Raw genomic sequence first — 18,108 nt, 5'->3', positions numbered from 1 at the left:
CACAGGCTCCGGACGCGCAGGCTCAGCGGCCACGGCTCATGGAGCCCAGCTGCTCCGCGGCATGTGGGATCTTCCCAGACCGGTTCACGAACCCGTGTCCCCCTGCATCGGCAGGCGGACTCTCAACCACTGCGCCACCAGGGAAGCCCTCTCTGTGTGTTTTGATCTCTGTGTCTCTTCTTTTTCTTATAAGGATGCCAATCATACTACTCCCAGTGACCTCATCTTAAGTAAATACATCTGCAAAGACCCTGTTTCTAAATAAGATCATATTCACAGGTACCTGGGGTAGGACTTCAGCATATATTTTGGGGAAACACGATTCAACCCACAGTAAGTCCCATGTCATGTGGTCACCCCAGCTGCAAGGAAGCCTAGAAGACTGAAAATCAAGTCTACTTAGCTAGACACACTGACACGACCCCGACTGGGATTCTTCAAGTAAGTAAAATGAGGGACCCTGTGCCTAGTGGGTAATTCGTGTATCTGTGCAACGGTTTAGTCACCCAGGAAGGCTGAGTGCTCAGTTCTGCAGCCTCTTGTTTCCCCAGAAATCAGACTCCTCTGCTCCGCAGCTTTCTGGTCATGGACGCGAACCCAGAAGACCTCCGGGCAAACCTCGATGCCCTGGGACACTGTTCCACAGGATGACCTCTCTGGCCCTCACTTCTAGACTACCTTATCTTCATATCTCTTGATTTCTGATGTTGCAACCAATGTGAGCAGCCAACAAATTCCCAGAAAGTGGTAACAATTGGCAACGGGGGAAGAAAATGGAGAGCCTGGGGGGAAGGCAGGTGTGTGTGTTTGAAGTCCTTTTTCTAAGTGATCCAGGGAAAGCAGGACAGTCAGGGCCCCTGAGCACAGGGTAGACCCCGACACTCAGGAGACCCTGGAATGCGTCCTTCCCACACGGCTGTACCGTGTTCATTACCGCTGAGAGTGTGGGTCACCCGTGAGGCCACGGGAAAAGTCAAGCTCCTCTGTGATTTGTTCCATGCAAATTCCCATCGAAATTGTGAAAGCAAGTGTTTCACTTCTTAAAAGGGAAAACCAGTCATTTGAAAACCTTAATTATGCAAAATTGCTCATTTTCTAAGTTCATTAGAAGTAGGAATGGGTTCAAACACAAGCTCTACCATATATTGGGGTGTGGCAAGTTACTTGACCCTACACCTCTCTGACCCTCCTTCCTGCGTGGAGGGAGCGGAGGTATAACTGGCCCTCTCTTAGAAGCTTCAGTCATTATGTCCCCAACAGCTTGCCTGACATCCCTGCTCTGATTCTCAGCAGCTCCCACACCCGTTTCTCTCCCAGTCATCTTTGCCTTTGTGATGTCAACGTCCACCCAGAGCCCCGGGTAGGAGTCAGGACATGACTCTTCATTCCTCTTTCCCTCTTCTCATCCACCCAACCCATCAGCAAGCCCTGTGGAGAGGCCATTCTCCTTCTAAAACATGACTTTTTCTCCATATTGACTGCCATGAGCTTACCCTTAGTTATTCATTGTTACCTTAAATAAGGTAATTGATTAATGAAGGAGTATCTTAACCTCTCCCCGGGTCTCTGCAAGAGCCTCTTCACTGGTCTTCCTGATCCTTTGTCCACACGACTGCAAAAGTGATTTTTTAAACGTTTAGCAGACCCAATCTAACCCTTGCTTAATCGTCTGAGATCTAGCCCCTTCGTTCCTCTCCCCCAATCCCCTCCATGACTGCAGTCTCATCACATTGGTTCTTGAACACACCAAGTTCATCCTGGCTTCAGACCTGTGCGCTGGTCTTCGCGCTGCCCTGATCTCTCTGAGATGAGCTCAGTAGGGAAGGGATGATGCTGGAGGATGGTGATGCCTGTGATGTGATGAGTCATCAGGCCTGTTCTGGCGCTCCCTGCTCACATTTAGTCATGAAATTAATGAGCAAATTAACTGGGAACTGATTATTCCAAAAATAAATTATAGATTCAGCTTCTTTCTTTTGGCTTCACGCCTTTGAAGTCCCACAACTTTTCCTGAGGAGAATGAAATGAAAAGAGACATTTGCAATTTTAATTTTTTATGCCACTTTTATAGAAAACTACAAAAGAGAGAAGAGCTATCAACATGATCAGAGGAAATAGGAAAATTACAAAGAGGGGGAACAGGACTATTTTGTCATTTTTTTGAACAGACTCTTTAGAAGGACATGAATAATACATAAGAAATCCTACAGACTAGTTCAGGAAAACAGAAAGCTGGTACTTAATTATTGAGAATGCAGAATGTAGGTGGGATGGGAGTCCAGAGAAAAAGGTGCTTAACCAGTGCAAAGAAGACAGTTCACGGGAAGCGGCTAATCTACCGTGAACTGGGAAACCATGAAACCAAGCTGGTCAGACTGTGTAGGAAGGAGCGTCTCCTCTCTGGGGGGAAGTTTATGGGCGTCATGACAGATATTCCAGCTCTCCAGAGTCTTCTTTGCTTCTTTTGGCTTTCTGATGGTATTCCAGAGGCTTGAGGTGGCTAGAATCTCATCTAGTGCCCCAGAATCCCAGAATTTGGGCCCTCCTTTCTCTTTCCCCTTTCTCATGTAGCGCATTTCATTCTCAGGCTTTTTCCCTCTTCCTTTTCTGTGCAGGGAAAGAAATGACCCCTCTCTCTGAAAATGAGACAGAGAAATCCAAGATTTACAGAAAGAGAAGCGTAGCAGAATGTGTGCAGAATGCACTAGAGAGGAAAGAGATCCCTGTGGACACAGGACCAGCTGGACTTTGAGGCTGTCTTCACAGAGGTCTGTACATTCCATGTCACATGCATAACCTCATGGCAGGGTCCTCTCAGGAGGATGGTGGGTCACCACCACCTGGGAGATACATCAGATCCTGTTGGACGATGCCAGAAATAACAGTAGATCAAGACCCCAGCAGAGCAGATGGCTCACTCTACAGCTCTCCTGTAGTAGAGAAGAACAAATCTGACTCCATATTGGATCTGTTTCTTTTACTTTCACCTCTGTATTCTATTGCTATTGCTCTAAACTAGTCACTAAAGGATGTTGCCTATAAGCTCAAATTATACATAATGGCCCACCTTTGGGAACCCTGCCTCCCCACCTATGAATGACTATAGGAAGAAAGAAATGAACACATCCCCTCTGGAGGCCGACTGGAACCAGGAAACGTTTGACTTTAACTCCCTCCCCCCCCCCGCCTCCTTTTTAGTATAAAAGGAGCCTGAATTCTAACTCAGGCAAGATGGTTCTTTGGGACATGAGTCCACCATCTTCTCTGTCTGTCAGCCCTCCGAATCAAGTCTAACAACTAACAACTTGTCTCTTGATCTATTGGCCTGTCAAGCAGCGAGCAGTATGACCTTGACTCTAACAGTCCCTCTGTCCATCCACCCACCCATCCATCCTTCCTTCCTTCCATTATTTACCTCCTTCTAGAAAAGAGGAGAAATCTTGTAAAGATACAAATAATACTTTAAGATAGATATGTCAAGTTAGTAATAAGAAAGACACGGAAAAGGTAAAATAAGTATAGGAAAGTAAGCTGAAGCCAGGAGTGAGACTGTCACACAAAATACAGGCCTCTACATCCAAAGCACCTACGAGGGATAAGCTACATCCTGGCTCTGAGCTTTCTAGCAGCCAATGGGAACAGGGAAACATGATAACATGATCGTTCCCTTAACTCTCAGTGTCTGTAAGGTAAAAATAAACCCGTTGCCAAGGAAAAGCATGGCTCTGACTGATTCCAAGCCCAGTGAGAGTTTTCCTGAGGCTTTTGTAGAAGAGGAGGGTTGAGGTTGAGCCAGAAACAGACTCCTGGGCTAGTGACTGATGCCAAATACCCTGTTGAGGAGAGACTGTGGTGTTAAATTAATTAAACAAGGAGGCCATGAGACTGGGGTCAGTGGGGAAGGGCCGATGCTGAGGATGGGAGCTCTGAGTTGATGGGTCACCAGACTGGCTCTGGTGTTCCGGACGGTAAGGGGGAGGTCTGGGAGTGTGAAGTTGCCCAGCACCCCGAGGTCATGCTCTCAGCATCATGGCCTTCTTTGGGGTTCACCAGCAGGACCATGGCAAGAGGCTGTATCACCTTAGTAGACCACATAAGAAACCCAAACTAAGCCTCAAGGTTAAGAAATCGAAATTTAAGGACAACCCGTCACAAACAGCCAAGGAGTCCTTCCTAAATAAGGCGACCGCTTAAGCTACAGCCAATCAGACAACAAAAGTCCCAACAAGGGGGCTTCCCTGGTGGCGCAGTGGTTGAGAGTCCGCCTGCCGATGCAGGGGATGCGGGGTCGTGCCCCGGTCCAGGAAGATCCCACATGCCGCGGAGCGGCTGGGCCCGTGAGCCGTGGCCACTGAGCCTGTGCGTCCGGAGCCTGTGCTCCGCAACGGGAGAGGCCACAACAGTGAGAGGCCCGCGTACCGCAAAAAAAAAAAAAGAAAAAAGTCCCAACAAAAGCTGCTCTTTGGAGCCAAAGGACAAGGAAAGGGGTAGCCTGGCAGGACAGACGATGTCAGACAGTAATCGTCCTCCTCCAGCAGACACCACAGGAGACACCGGCCCGATCCTACCCAAGCCAGCAAAGACCCCTGAGGCACCAGACTCCCCCTCGAGGCTGTAATGGGCGCCTTCCCTTCCGTGTGGGGAGAAGGACACAGAGGTCGCAGCGGGCGTGGGAGGAGGGGGAAGGAGCAGCGACACAAGGGGGAGCGAGTGGGGAGCAGGGGCTTGCGGCCGCCTGGGGCAGGGGAGCAGGGGTGCATTGAAGCGGAAGGGACCTGGGGTGGGCTTTTCCCTCCTGCCTCCCACCCTGGCATCATAGGGCAGGGAGAAAGGATCAGGGCGGGGAAGTCAGTTCCTGGACTTCACCCGTCCCTCCTCCTCAGGGCTCCCACACACATCCCCCGCCGGGGGGTGGCGGGCACGCTCAGTAGGGGTGTGTCCGTGGGAGGGGGCTGCAGTCCTGCGGAAACAGCCACGTTTAGGGAGCCCAGATGTCCTCAAGGCCTCCATCCTAGGGGGCTTCCCTTTATTTAACATTCAGATAAAATGGCCTGAGCCCTCCTCCAAGCCCAGTGCCCTCTCCTTACATCCAAAGATTCTTGGGGTCGTCACCCATGTGACTGTTCCAGTCTTCACTTGCCCTCTTGCCTTCCGGGACCACTGCCCTCTCCCTGCCCACCATCACCCGGGAGACGTATGCCACCCTTTCCCCTCCGCTCCCTGCTGGATTAAGATCTCACAGTGGCTGTTTATCGACGACATGGCTCAAGATTTAGGGGAAGGGAGGTATTTAGAACTTCAAATGGAGGCTCAGGGGTCTCTGTTTGTACAGATGGACCAGTAACCCCCTCACAAGGGGAATTTCTTGCTGGCTTGGGTCCCCCTTTGCACCTTGCCTTCCCTTATGTTTCCAGGCCTCTCTTTCCCCAGATTTCTCATTCGGAGCCCAGGTCTCTTCTCTGGTCACTAAGAAGCCAGCAGTAGACAATCCCCAAATCCCTAGTACTTTGTAATACAGAACAATTTAGCGCTCCCTCTGCCTCACTCCTCACCCATCTGGTCTGGGAGGGCTTCCCTTGCGGTGCAGTGGTTGAGAATCCACCTGCCAGTGCAGGGGACACGGGTTCGAGCCCTGGTCCAGGAAGATGCCGCAGAGCAACTGAGCCCGTGTGCCACAGCTACTGAGCCCATGAGCCACAACTACTGAGCCCACGTGCCTAGAGCCCGTGCTCCACAACAAGAGAAGCCACCGCAATGAGGAGCCCGCGCACCGCAACAAAGAGTAGCCCCCGCTCGCCGCAACTAAAGAAAGCCTGCGCACAGCAATGAAGACCCAACGCAGCCAAAAATAAGTAAATTAATTAATTAATTAATTTAAAAAGTGATGTCCTTCCTCACAAACCCAAACGCCCTTCTGAATATTTTCTCCGACAAGAGTGAAATGCTCTGCCTTGCTTACGACACGGAAACATGACCATCACCACTTTCTTTTTCTTTTCCTTAGCACATTTTTCTGTCCCTAATATTCATAAGATAGAGCGAGCTGCCAGGTTGACGAGTGAAGTATAGCAACAAGAAGCCTCCAGAATTTCTCAGAAGAACTTGGCTCGTGGATCTCAGGAATCAAGAAAGGAGGGAGGAACCAGGAATTGAGAGGTGAACACAGAGCAAGACGGAGTTGAATCTGAGGACAGGAGACCTGTTTCTTGGAGAGGCAGGGGGGCATCCAGGCCGGACAGAGGGGTAAGAAGCTTAAATCAGCCGACTCTGCCCTGGGCTGCACCTTCAGTGGGAGACCTCTGTGAAGAAATAGGAAGGCTCTCTTTCTTGAGGGAGAGATGGCAGGATCTGAGCTGGAAAATCTCCACTTTACCTCTGGGCAAGATGTTCTGGAAATGGAGATCCTTAAGATCGAGCTCTTACTTTGGGCCAGGCCTGCCTCAGGGCCAGCTCCGTCCCTCTGACTGCAGCCCAGGCATCTTTGTGCCCTGACCCACTCCTGCCCCTGCCACACTAGGGTCTGCTGTGCCCAAGGGAACCGGTTTGAGAACTTGAACATGGAGAGGAGATTGGGCGGAGGGCACCTGTCTTCCGGAGGGGAGGTCAGCCGGGGAGCCAGGCCCACTCGGTTCCGAGTGGATGCTGTGAGCACCCTCCCTCTGCCCCAACTTTGCTATATTTAACTTTCTGCAGCACACGCTCCTTGAGCACTGCTGCGGGAAAGAGGCAGGTGTGTATGGACGCACCAGGTGAGCTTGGAGACAGTTCTGAAGGATGTCCATCAACAAAAAGGCTTTCTGAGTTTTGTTTTATTTTGCTTGTTTGCTTTCAAATAAGAGAACAAATCAACAGATGCATCAGGCAGACGCTGCCTTCCTAGCATTTAGCAAAATACCAAGCAGCACTTAGATGCCCAACAGAGTCCCTGTGTTTGCAGGCGGTCTGCAGGGATGCAGCTCCTTGAGCCGTGGGAAGAATGGGAGCTTTGTCCTTCTCTCCACCAAAGGCCCCCCAGGAGCATCTGGTTCACCCCCTGCTCCAGACCACCTGCCACTGAACCATCTTGGTCTCATCCTAGAGACACCCTAGTGTCTTCACGTGGACGGCTGGGATAGGGACCAATGATCTCCAAAAGTCAGTGAAAATCTTTCGGGTATGCACCTGCAGTATAGTTCTACATTGAAACATTTATATATTCAGTCTTACTTTAGTAATATATTATGTACAAAAATATAAATTAAAAGTGAATGAGATAAAAATCAAGCTTAAGTGTACTGGCTTGGGTAATGTCCCCTCAAAATTCACCTCCTTCCCAGAACCTCAGAATGTGACCTTATTTGGAAATAGGGTCTTTGCAGATGTAATTAGCTAAGAAGTAGTCCCTGGAGTCAAGTGGGACCTTAATTCAATAGGACTGGAGTCTTCAAAACAAGAGGAGAAAACAAACACACACACACACACACACACACAGTGCCATGTGACCACAGACACAGAGACTGGAGCGATGCATCTGCAAATCAAGGACCACCAAGGATTGGGGGCAGCAGCAGAAGCTGGGAGAGATAAGGCAGCATCCTCTCCTACAGCCTCAGAGAGAGAGTGCGGGGCCCTGCCGACACCTTGGTTGCCGACTTCCAGCCTCGCTGAGGGCCTCGTGTCCTTTGTCAGCTTGTCTTCCTCAGTCCTGAGCGTGGTCAGTGCTGATACCATTCATGAAGGTTCCAAGGTCAGACATCTAGGAGTCCCTTGATGTTTCCATCCCCCCGAGCTCAGCAAATCCTATTGCTGGCGCTCCTCTAACTCGTCCCCCCCCAGATCCCAAGCCTCTGGCTGCCTGACAATCACTTCCCAGGATGACTGTAGCATCCATCTCTGTGGCGTCCAGTCATGTCCTCCTGCAGTCCATTCCACAGTGGTCATAGGCATTAGTGGGATAGACCTGTCACTTTCCAGAATACGTGGGATGAAGTTCAACTTCCTAGCTCAGCAAGAGACTATGGCAGACACTGTGGATTGGCCACACAAAAGCTCTTCCCAACTCCTTGTTGTGTTTTGTTTGTTTGTGTATTTTTTTTTGCATTCTTCTTCTCTAGAGCCTGGGAAGCTAAAAACTATTTTTCTAGTCACCTTCCCATCAGAGGTGGCCATATGACCCTGTTGTGGCCAATAAGATACAAGTAGAAAAGTACTGGGGAGGGCTTTCACTCCAAATGAAAAAGACAAAAGCCTTGAAAGAATGAAGGGATTTTGCTATCTTCCTAAGTGGGAAACAAATGTGATGTCTGGAAGTGCAGCAGCCATTTTGTAACCAGGAGGGCAAAGCTCCCCCCACTCCCCCATTGTAAGGATTGTGGAAGAGAAATACAGAGAAGAGACTAGATCCCTCTTGGCTTTGTGGAGCAGGCCCACTGCCCCTGGATAGCCTACCCTGAGTTACATGAGGAAGAGATACCCTTGCTTGTTACCCACTCTTGTCATGTTTTCTCTTGTTCTAAAATTAGCTTTCTCAACCAGTACTGGGACATTGTAGCTACTCAGTAAATGTGAGTTCCTTTCCCCTACTTCATCGTGCTTGCTGCCTGACTTATTCATCCTCTCTGCTTTCTCAGGAATTTTCTAGAATTCTGGGGGGAATGTTTATTATGACGGCAGACAACTGCATGGTAAACAGTAAGTTCTTTTTTTTTTTTTTACTATTTTTAATTTAAAATTTTTTATTCTTTTTTTTAATTGGGGTACAGTTGTTTTACAATGTTGTGTTAGTTTCTACTGTATAGCGAAGTGGAATTCCCTGTACTATACCACAGGTTCTCATTAGTTATCTATTTTATACATATTAGTGTATATATGTCAACAGTAAGTTCTTTGTAGGCAAGACAATCCCTCTTTGAAACGCCCTGTCTGACTCCTGATAAGGGCTCAGTAATGTTTGTGGATGCAAAAATCCCCAGCTATTTTCTCCCCTCTTTGGCAGAAGTCATGAACAGCACAGCCTTGGGCAGACGTCTGTCTTTCATGAGCCCTCCACCCCCTCCCCGAGGAGGAACTGGGCCGTCTCACCAGCTCAGGACCCCTTGTCCTTCAGCTGTGTCATCTCCAGTTGCCTCTGTGGGATGCCAACCAGAACGTAAGCTCCTTCCTTCTCCGTTTCCTGGCCCATCGTTCTGCTGCCTCTTAGCCTTGGTCCCTGGATTCCCACATCTAATAGGTGCTCAAGACCTGTTGACTGGACCTCCCACGTGGTTCTAGGGTCTGCGGTGCCACTGCCCCTACCTTAGTTCAGGCCTTTGCCTTGTCCCACCTGCAGTACCTGCTACTCCTTTCCCTTCTCTCTGAGTTTGCTTTCTGTTACCCATTGTCAGCTCTGCAGCCTTTCAAACAGGTGGCCCACAGGTCAAGTATGTTCTGGAGACAGACTTTGATCTATGAAGCTGCTTTCATAGTGCTTTAAAATATTTTAAAATATTATTTGCTAATGTTAAAAAAAACAGACCTTTCACGTAAATATTCCAATTTCCAGGTTCTTTTGACAAATCAGAGGCTCTGCCAGGGATGGGTCGACCTTTCTTCCCAGCAGAGCAGTTGGAGCCGAGAAGGAGCTGCCGCCTTAGAAGGAACATGCGTCCTCTGGTTCCAATGGCCTGCCGCTCTCGGTCACAGACACAGGCCTGCTCTGATATGGAAGTCACCCCACTGGGCTCTGCTAGCCTTCGGAGTTTGCAAACCCCGCTTTACAGCCTTCTAATGCAACCAGCTGATAGGGCAATCCGACTCGCCAGGGCTTTCACACTAAAGGATCTTAATTTTCTCCAGTCCCTGGCCTTATCCAGTCTCTATCGTGGCAGATTTCATAACTTCCCAGGAACTTTCATTCTCTAAAAGATCAGAGTCCGGTCCAGTGTTTTTCACATTGCGTGCTGTGACCCATTAGAGGCTCACGAAATCTATTTAGTAGATCACAGCCCGTATTTTTTTAAAATAAAAGAGAATAGGATAGAAAATATCAAGCTGTACTGCATGTAGCAAGGTTAAGTATTGTTTTGTGAGACTTTCAATTTAGTTATTTATATGCCTATGCCTGTGTGTACTGGGCTGCAATATTTCTTACTCTGGATCCTAGTCTCCTGGTCTCTCTTTAAAATGACCCCCAATTCCAAAGAGATGGAGAAGGGAAGGGGGAGGGTACAGGGGAGTCAGCAGGGGTGTGGGCTTGCCCTGTGGTCAGCAATACCCCAGCACCTTGGTGGTGGGCAGCTGCTGTGGTCTTGTCCAGGAATGGCCCCTCCCCCGATTCTTAAGGGCTAATTCCTCTGGGGTTGCAATGAATAAAAATTCTTGTTTTAAAAACTGAGGTCTTCCACAGCCTGGGCTGGATTTTCACCAACCTTCTGCACCAGAGCCATCTTATCCCATGCACTGCATCACTTTATCTTAGATGTTAGTGGTTATTACTTGAAAGAAGTCTTGGGCTGTAGAAAGTTTGGGCAACGCTGGACTTAACCGTTAAATGGGATTCTTGTCTGTAGGTCTTCTCAGTCTAAGAATTCTTGACGTAGTAATCTCTAGAAAATGCTATGGGAAATGCACGATTACAGGTTAAACTCCAGGGTTCTTAAAATCTGAAAGAAGTTTGAATTTGAATCTGGAAAGGAGCCTGCAGATAACTTGGTTTCACTCCTTCCCACCCACGCGGTGAATAATCTCTCTTTATTGCCTTCATTCAGCAAATACACAGGATAATTAGACACCGATTCTGCCAAGACAAGCTCACAGGCTACAGATGTTACTGGATGAAGGTGAGTTAGAGAGAGCCCTGTCTCAAAGGAGAGGGGAGGTCAAACGCCAGAGGCTCTGCACTCGGAGGAAGGGCTCCTGCCAGCAGAGGGGACCTGTCCTTTATCTGGAGGCGGCTCGGTTTGGCCCTGAAGGCCGTTTGAGACCGCCACTCGTGCAGACGGGGTGGGTGTCTGGGAGGCTTGGCGGACAGAGGACCTGGGCAAATACAAAGGAACAGTGCCTGGGCCGTAGTTGTCTCTCACAATGAACCGTTGAATGAATGCTTCCAGTGCAGAGTCTGAATAGAAGATAGGAACTACAGCCCGGGCCAGATGTCGGGGAGCCCCAGATAAGGGCCTCGAGGCTTCCGCCTTTACGCTGTGGGGCAAAAGGGGCCACGGAGGGTTTGGGGCAGTGACAAGGGACTGTAAGACTTTGCCCAACCTTGTGCAGGCGGGAGGCCCTGTCCCATGGCCGGATAACGTGGGGATGCAGTGAGCCCCAGACTGCTGTCCTGCACCTTAGCTCCCTGCGACGTTGCAGGGGTGGGAACAAGCCCCTGTGGGTCTTTGGGGGTCTCCAGCTCCCCAGCACTGGCCCCTGGACACTGGCAACACCGGAACTGCGGCTTTCTTTCTGAGGCTGGCCCGCCAAGATGTGCAGAACCCAGGGATGCTCTTCCCCTATGAATGGACACAGCTCCGGGCACAGTCACCGGACGCCTGCCATCAACCTGTCTTGGTGACAACGTGGAGGCTGCTTCCCCTCCTGCCAGTGGGCCAAGCAGCACGTTCTCAGGGAAGTGGATTCATGTCAGCAGGCTGAGCACACGACCGTGTCTGGGACCGGCTTGCACCGCCCTTTGAAGTGGACGTGTCTGTTTCGGGGGCTGAGCGGTCACAGTGTCTGGGCCCAAGAGCACAGTCCAGAGAGGCAGCTGACGAGGACCATCGCTCGGCCTGAGCGCCAGGTCCTCCCCCCGAGACCCTCAGGGGAGCAGATGCTCCAGCTAGACTCGTCTCTCAGGAGAGAATCCTTCTCGTTTCTTGGATTCCTGGTCTTCCACAGCTGGAGAGGTTCCCCAGAGATCTTTCAGTCTGGCTCCTTGTCTCCAGCAAGAAAACAGCTAAGCCCCCAGCTGGTGCTGAATGTCAGTGCAGAGCCAAGTGGGAAGCCAGGGGGAGGCTCCTGGGGAGGTGAGAAGACAGCATCTTGATCCCCCCCCCACCCCCCACCCCGAGCTGAGCTCCTGCTGGGAGGTGCGGGCAGCAGGAGCTAGAGCTCAGTGCCAGGTTACATTGGTCTATTTTTAAGAGGAAGCCAGTGTGAGAAGCCCACATTGTAGAAAGACCCCGGGATTTGAAATCAGCTTGGATCTCTGAGACGTTTGTACCACTAAGCCATAAACTCCTTGAAGTGGAGCCCACTGCAAATCCCAGCGTTGTTTCAGATTATTATTTCAATCAGAAGGCATTAGACTCCATAGATAAGAGCAATGTTCTGCAATTTGATCCTTTATTGGTGAAAGGATGATTTGGCTGCAAAATCTCACAAGGCCAGTAATAACTGTGAAATCACCATGTACATTTTACCATTGAGCTGTCCCCTCTCTGCATCTACTGAGAAATAAAACAGGACTCTAAATTTGTTCATATTATTTTATCCATAAATGAGTCCTGGCTTAGAAAAACACTTACATCATTCTAATGAGAAAGCAGCAAGGTTTATCCACATATGGAAAAAGCAAAGCAAGGGAAAGAAACCCCGACAGTGGAAACTGAGGTCGCCTGATCCGAGGCTCTGCAGACATTCCTGGTGGAAGGATATCCTGTTCCCTGTGCATATACCAAGCTGCCCGCCTGGCCGGGTCTCCCAGGGGCCTGGGGCCCACGTGCAGGCCATGAGACTCACACACCCAGACTCACAGGAGGCTGGTTGGAAAACCCAAACCACCGGATGCATTTAGGATTGGCTAATGGTGTTACCCCTCCTGGCATCAGACACCCTGGTGCGGTTGTCACGTGAAAGCTGCCCCTTCCTCCCAGCCGGGATCTACAGAACCTGGCAGTGAGAGGTCCTCGGGGACTGTTGGAACAGGGGAGGCACGGACGCATCTCCAACTTGGGTGCCAGGCCGTTCCTTCTCTGTGAGCTGCAGCGGTAACTGTCGGCTTCCAACAGACGCGGTGGGAAGAACTCAAGTTTTGGTGTCTTGTCTGGATTCAGACCTTGGCTTCTCCGTTTACCAGATGGATGAGCTCCAACATGCAATTATGCTCACTGGGCCTCAGTGTTTTCACTCGTAAAATGGGGTTAATATGTGAGACCTGAAATAATGCATAGAACATGCCGAGAGTAGGAGCACCTCATAGGCCCTCAATACAAGGAAGTATCATTCAGGCTCTGAGTTCGAGGAGCCAGCTTCCACAGCACTGAGAGAAGGATGCCCGGACTTTCTTTGGTGTCCATTAGACATGCGTGGTGGCTGCTGTCTGTTCGTCCTTCTGAGTTTCTTCCCTGTGTCTAATCTCTGCAGAACTTCAAAGCAAATAGACTTGATAGACTCCTGAAACCCCTGTTAGGCACCAGTAATAGAGGCATCCTTCCACCACCCTGACACATCTGAACCTTTTCTGAATGCTTCCAGCTGTCACAATGGGTACTGGGAGCCACCGGTCTGGAGATGCGCCAGAGTGGGAAGCCCTGGCCCTAGTGATGGATGTGACTTCTCAGGTGGGGCAGAAGCCTGCAGGTGGACCCAAGGCCAGGAGCTGGGGGTAGATCGGTGGGTTGGTCGGGAGGATGAGTGCAAGCAGAGGTTCTCAGTCTTGGCCTCACACTGGAGCCACCTGGAAGGCTTTCAAAACTTGCTGCCTGGGTCCTGCCCCCAGGGCTTATGATTTAATTGGTCTGAGGTACGGTCTTTGTAGCGGAGTTTTTAGTTTTCTAGATGATTCTAATGGGTAGTCAGTGTGAGACAGTGATGCAGAGAGCAGGGCACCTGGGGATAAAAATGTGGGCGGGGGTGTGGCAGCATGTCAGCATCTAGATGTGAGAACATCCAGATGTGCACAGGACAAATAAGACCAGCTTCTAGGCTGGAATACGAAACCTTTGCCAGAGAAGACTGGCAGGTGCCCCACTTCCCGGGATTTGGTCCAAAATTAAAGGGAAATTTTTCCTCATCCTCTGGGCTCCCCAAGTACCCTGTGTGGCATCTGAGCCCTGGCCTCCCCACTCTGTAGTTTTCTGACTATGTCTCTCCCAGGCTGCAAGGAGATTCCAGCAGGCAGAGGTGCTGTCGTTTATGTATTATTAAGTCTAAGCATCCCCAGTAATAAGCATCGTGCCCAGCCCCTGGTAACGGAGCAGACACCATCATGGTGACTTATTTGATGCTAACCTAATGCTTCTAGATGCTCCTAGACAGAGGCTGTGTTGGTCCTGCTGCCTGGGCTGAAACTGAACCTCTATCAAGAATCAACCGATTTCATTATGAGAAGAAGAGGAGCCTGGGGCCCTAGAGGACCTGATACCCGCTCTGATTATTTGCCTAAAGGAAGATTTTCTATAATAAAAAGTAGGATTTCTGGTCGCCACAGACTGTTTTAGTTTTAAGGACGACATCAAGCAGCTATTACATTTTACTGAGTAGTTCCTTAATCTGGTTTATTTTTTGACTTGTCCTTATGAGCCATTAATTGCTGTGCTAGGGTGACGTTAGCAGCCTTCCATTTGCGGGTGGGGGGGGGGAGGTGGTAGGAATAAAAGGAACTTCGAACTGCTTTTCTGATTATGAGTCTAGTCTGTCAGCTTTGACCTTTCCATTCCAACTCAATGCCTATTCAACAGAAACCTTGACATTTAAAAAGGCAGCACACCCAGCCCACATCTTTATCTTATAAGCCGACCACTTTTCAGATCCTTCTTTCCTCAGAGCTCAGCCAAAAAAGTAGTTTGGCATTTCTGCTTCTTCTGTTCCCTAGATTTCTGAAAAATACAGGGGAGACAGGAGGTTGAAAGATAAAAGTGTCTGTTAGCCAATGTCCATTCCCTAAATGCGCTTGCCTTCGCTGGCGGGTGTCTGTGTGTCTGCACACAGCTTTATTTTGCTTTGAAAAGGATAGGACTGCAGGTGTCAGGAAGCAAGATGAGACAGGTGGAAACCCACTTCAGTACACCTATTTTTAGTTCAGATTCTATTTAAGCGGAAGTGATAACTCCAAGGTAACTGGCAAGAGAAAATGAGTCTGTTTGCACAGTAATTGTTTGCCCAAAAAAGGAGTGAACATCCTTCAGGTATTCCAAAGGCTGAGTGAAGGGAAAAACCGAAGCAGGTTACTTAGAGAAGAACCTTCAAAGAAAAAGGAGGCTCTTTAAAGAAATCGGTGGAGTCAGAAAAAGATCCAGTGATGAATAATGAAACCTCTGATTGACTCAGGACCAGCTGTAGGACTGCTGTGTTATCTTCCTCTCTCCTGTGTCCCCTCTTGGGATTCTAAGTGCCCCAGCAGGGAAACGTCATTAGTTATGGAGTCTGGTCGGTGCTGGAACTTACCACCACCCAGAGGCATACCTCCCCCGAAATCCTGAAGCCTAGGGTCTACTCTGACCACAGTGCCTAACTCCCTGACCCCTCTCTCTCACTGCTGTCACACCTGCACGTGGACCTTTTGGAGACCTCGCCCCTCTCTCCCTTCTGTACTCTCCACCCTCATCTTGACTTCCTTCCCTCACTAGTATGGCTCCATGGAAAGTGCTCAACCAAATTCTTGCCAAGGTTCTCAACTCCCTTGTCCCCTGGGTCATTCCAACCACCTCCCTTCTAGTGGAAAACTCCCTCGCGGTACAGGCTGGCATCCATAGGGCACACTCTGTCCAGCTCTCTCTTTTTCTCCTGGGTGAAGGATGACAAGGTAGCAGAGGTCTGTCTTGCCCACCCCGGGGAACTCCCTCAGCCTGGTCCAGTGCCTGGCGTAGAGCACATGCTGGTAAATACGTGTGGAGAAGCATTTCCCTTTTCATAGTAAGTGGACACCAGGGCAGAATTGAAGAGTTCTTTTGTCTCCGCCGATGTTTGCTGTATGGTCTGGGATAATTCATCAGTGTGTCTTCCCAGTTTGCTTGAGTACATCTGGGAACGAAACAATGGCACACGGGTGGGTTAATGGTGTTTTTTGGTTTTTTTTTTTTTTTTTTTTTTTTTTTTTTTTTTTTTGTGGTATGCGGGCCTCTCACTGTTGTGGCCTCTCCCGTTGCGGAGCACAGGTTCTGGACGCACAGGCTCTGGACGCACAGGCTCAGCGGCCATGGCTCACAGGCCCAGCCACTCCGCGGCATGTGGGATCTTCCCGGACCGGGGCACGAACTCGTGTTCCCTGCATCGGCAGGCGGACTCTCAACCACTGCGCCACCAGGGAAGCCCTGTTTTTTGGTTTTTAAAAATTATTCATTTATTTATTTTTGGCTGCGTTGGGTCTTCGTTGCTGCACACAGGCTTTCTCTAGTTGCGGTGAGCAGGGGTACTCTCCGTTGTGGTGCGTGGGCTTCTCATTGCTGTGGCTTCTCTCGTTGCAGAGCACGGGCTCTAAGCGCATGGACTGCAGTAGCTGTGGCACGAGGGCTCAGTAGTTGTGCCTCGCAGGCTCTAGAGTGCAGGCTCAGTAGTTGTGGCACACGGGCTCAGTTGCTCTGCGGCATGTGGGATCTTCCCAGACCAGGGCTCGCACCCGTGTCCCCTGCATCGGCAAGCGGATTCTTAACCACTGCGCCACCAGGGAAGTCCCAGGTTAATGGTGTTAATGGTGACACAGGATGAGCAAAGACAGAGCATTGACCGCTCGACACAGTGGTCGATTGTAAGGGTGGATTGAATACCTGCTGTAGACAAGGTGCTCTCGTGGGTTCCAAAGGGGATAAAACCCCAGCCCGTTCTAAAGAGGGTAGAGCCCCAGCCTGTCTCCAGGTCTCGTCATGTGGTTGCAGGGAAGAGTATGAGGGAGAGGGATGGAGGAAGGCAAGCCGACGGCCGCTCTAGAGGGGAGGGCATGGCAAAGGATGGAGTGAGAACACGGAGCTGGGAGGAGGGGCCTGGGCTCCCATCTTGGCTCTGCCAATGCTCTGGGCAACTCCAACAAGTCACTTCCCTTCCTTCAACTTCTGTTTCTTTCCCAATAAACTATGGAGTCGCTCTTGTCCCTTTTCGCTCCGACCCTCCAAGAGTGAAGTCCCATCAAGCTGAAGGGTGGCCAGAACTTCTTCCAGGGAATCAGAATATGTCTGGACCACACGGCTTTCCCTGGCTTTTCCCCCCAGAAAAGAACATCCCAGGGTCTGAGGGGAAGCAGTGAAGAGAGCATTAAATTGACCTTTTAGCAAATGTTCTGCACCGGCTCTGCATCAAGTGAGGATACAGAAGGGCAGCCTTTTTTTTTTGTTGCGGTACGCGGGCCTCTCACTGTTGTGGCCTCTCCCGTTGCGGAGCACAGGCTCCGGACGCGCAGGCTCAGCGGCCATGGCTCACGGGCCCAGCCGCTCCGCGGCATGTGGGATGTTCCCGGACCGGGGCACAAACCCGTGTCCCCTGCATCGGCAGGCGGACTCTCAACCACTGCGCCACAAGGGAAGCCCGAGGGCAGCCTTTTGAGAACGGAAATCCGGAGATCTGAGGCCGAGCAAAGCAAGATGAATCTATCTTTTCTATTTGGGATTTTCTTTCTGACAGAAAAAGATGTTCTCTGCATCCCTCATTTGTAAAATGGACCTAATAATCGTGTCCTCGAGTTGTTGCATGCACATGAAAAGCTCTGGAACACGTTAGTCTCAGTGGAGACTGTTATTCACTTCATCATCCTTCCTGCCATTTAACTTTCTCATCTCCACGAGTGCTGAGAAAAGTCCCCCAGGGCCTTCTAGTCCCTAGCTTTTCTCTTGGAAAAAGCCACTTTCATTATTTTTGCTTTGAATTCAATTGAATTAGAAAAAAAAATTATTTCCTGTTCTTGCTACTGTGTCTGTTCCTTTCAAAGAACTTCACACAAGTGAATGCAACCTTGGCAGCCATGTAATATCTCAAGAAAATCAAAAAGAAGAAATGTTATTTGAAAATTATAGAAAATTGGCAGGTAATGGGGAGCAGCTCTGATTCACATTCAAAATAGATTTCCTATCTGGCTGGAATAGGCTTGGGTGGGGGAGGGCAGGCAGAAGGATCTGAAAGACAGAGAATTGCCTAGAAATGCGTCTTGCCTTCCCCTTCTCATCTACCTTTTGGGACAATTGATAACCCCTTTCTTTTTTAGGGAAAACATAATATTAAAATAGTATGCCTCCT

The sequence above is a fragment of the Phocoena sinus genome, chromosome 13 (genome assembly GCF_008692025.1).
Source record: "Phocoena sinus isolate mPhoSin1 chromosome 13, mPhoSin1.pri, whole genome shotgun sequence".
In the NCBI taxonomy this organism is placed as follows: domain Eukaryota; kingdom Metazoa; phylum Chordata; class Mammalia; order Artiodactyla; family Phocoenidae; genus Phocoena; species Phocoena sinus.
Note: the sequence above shows the minus strand (reverse complement) of the source record.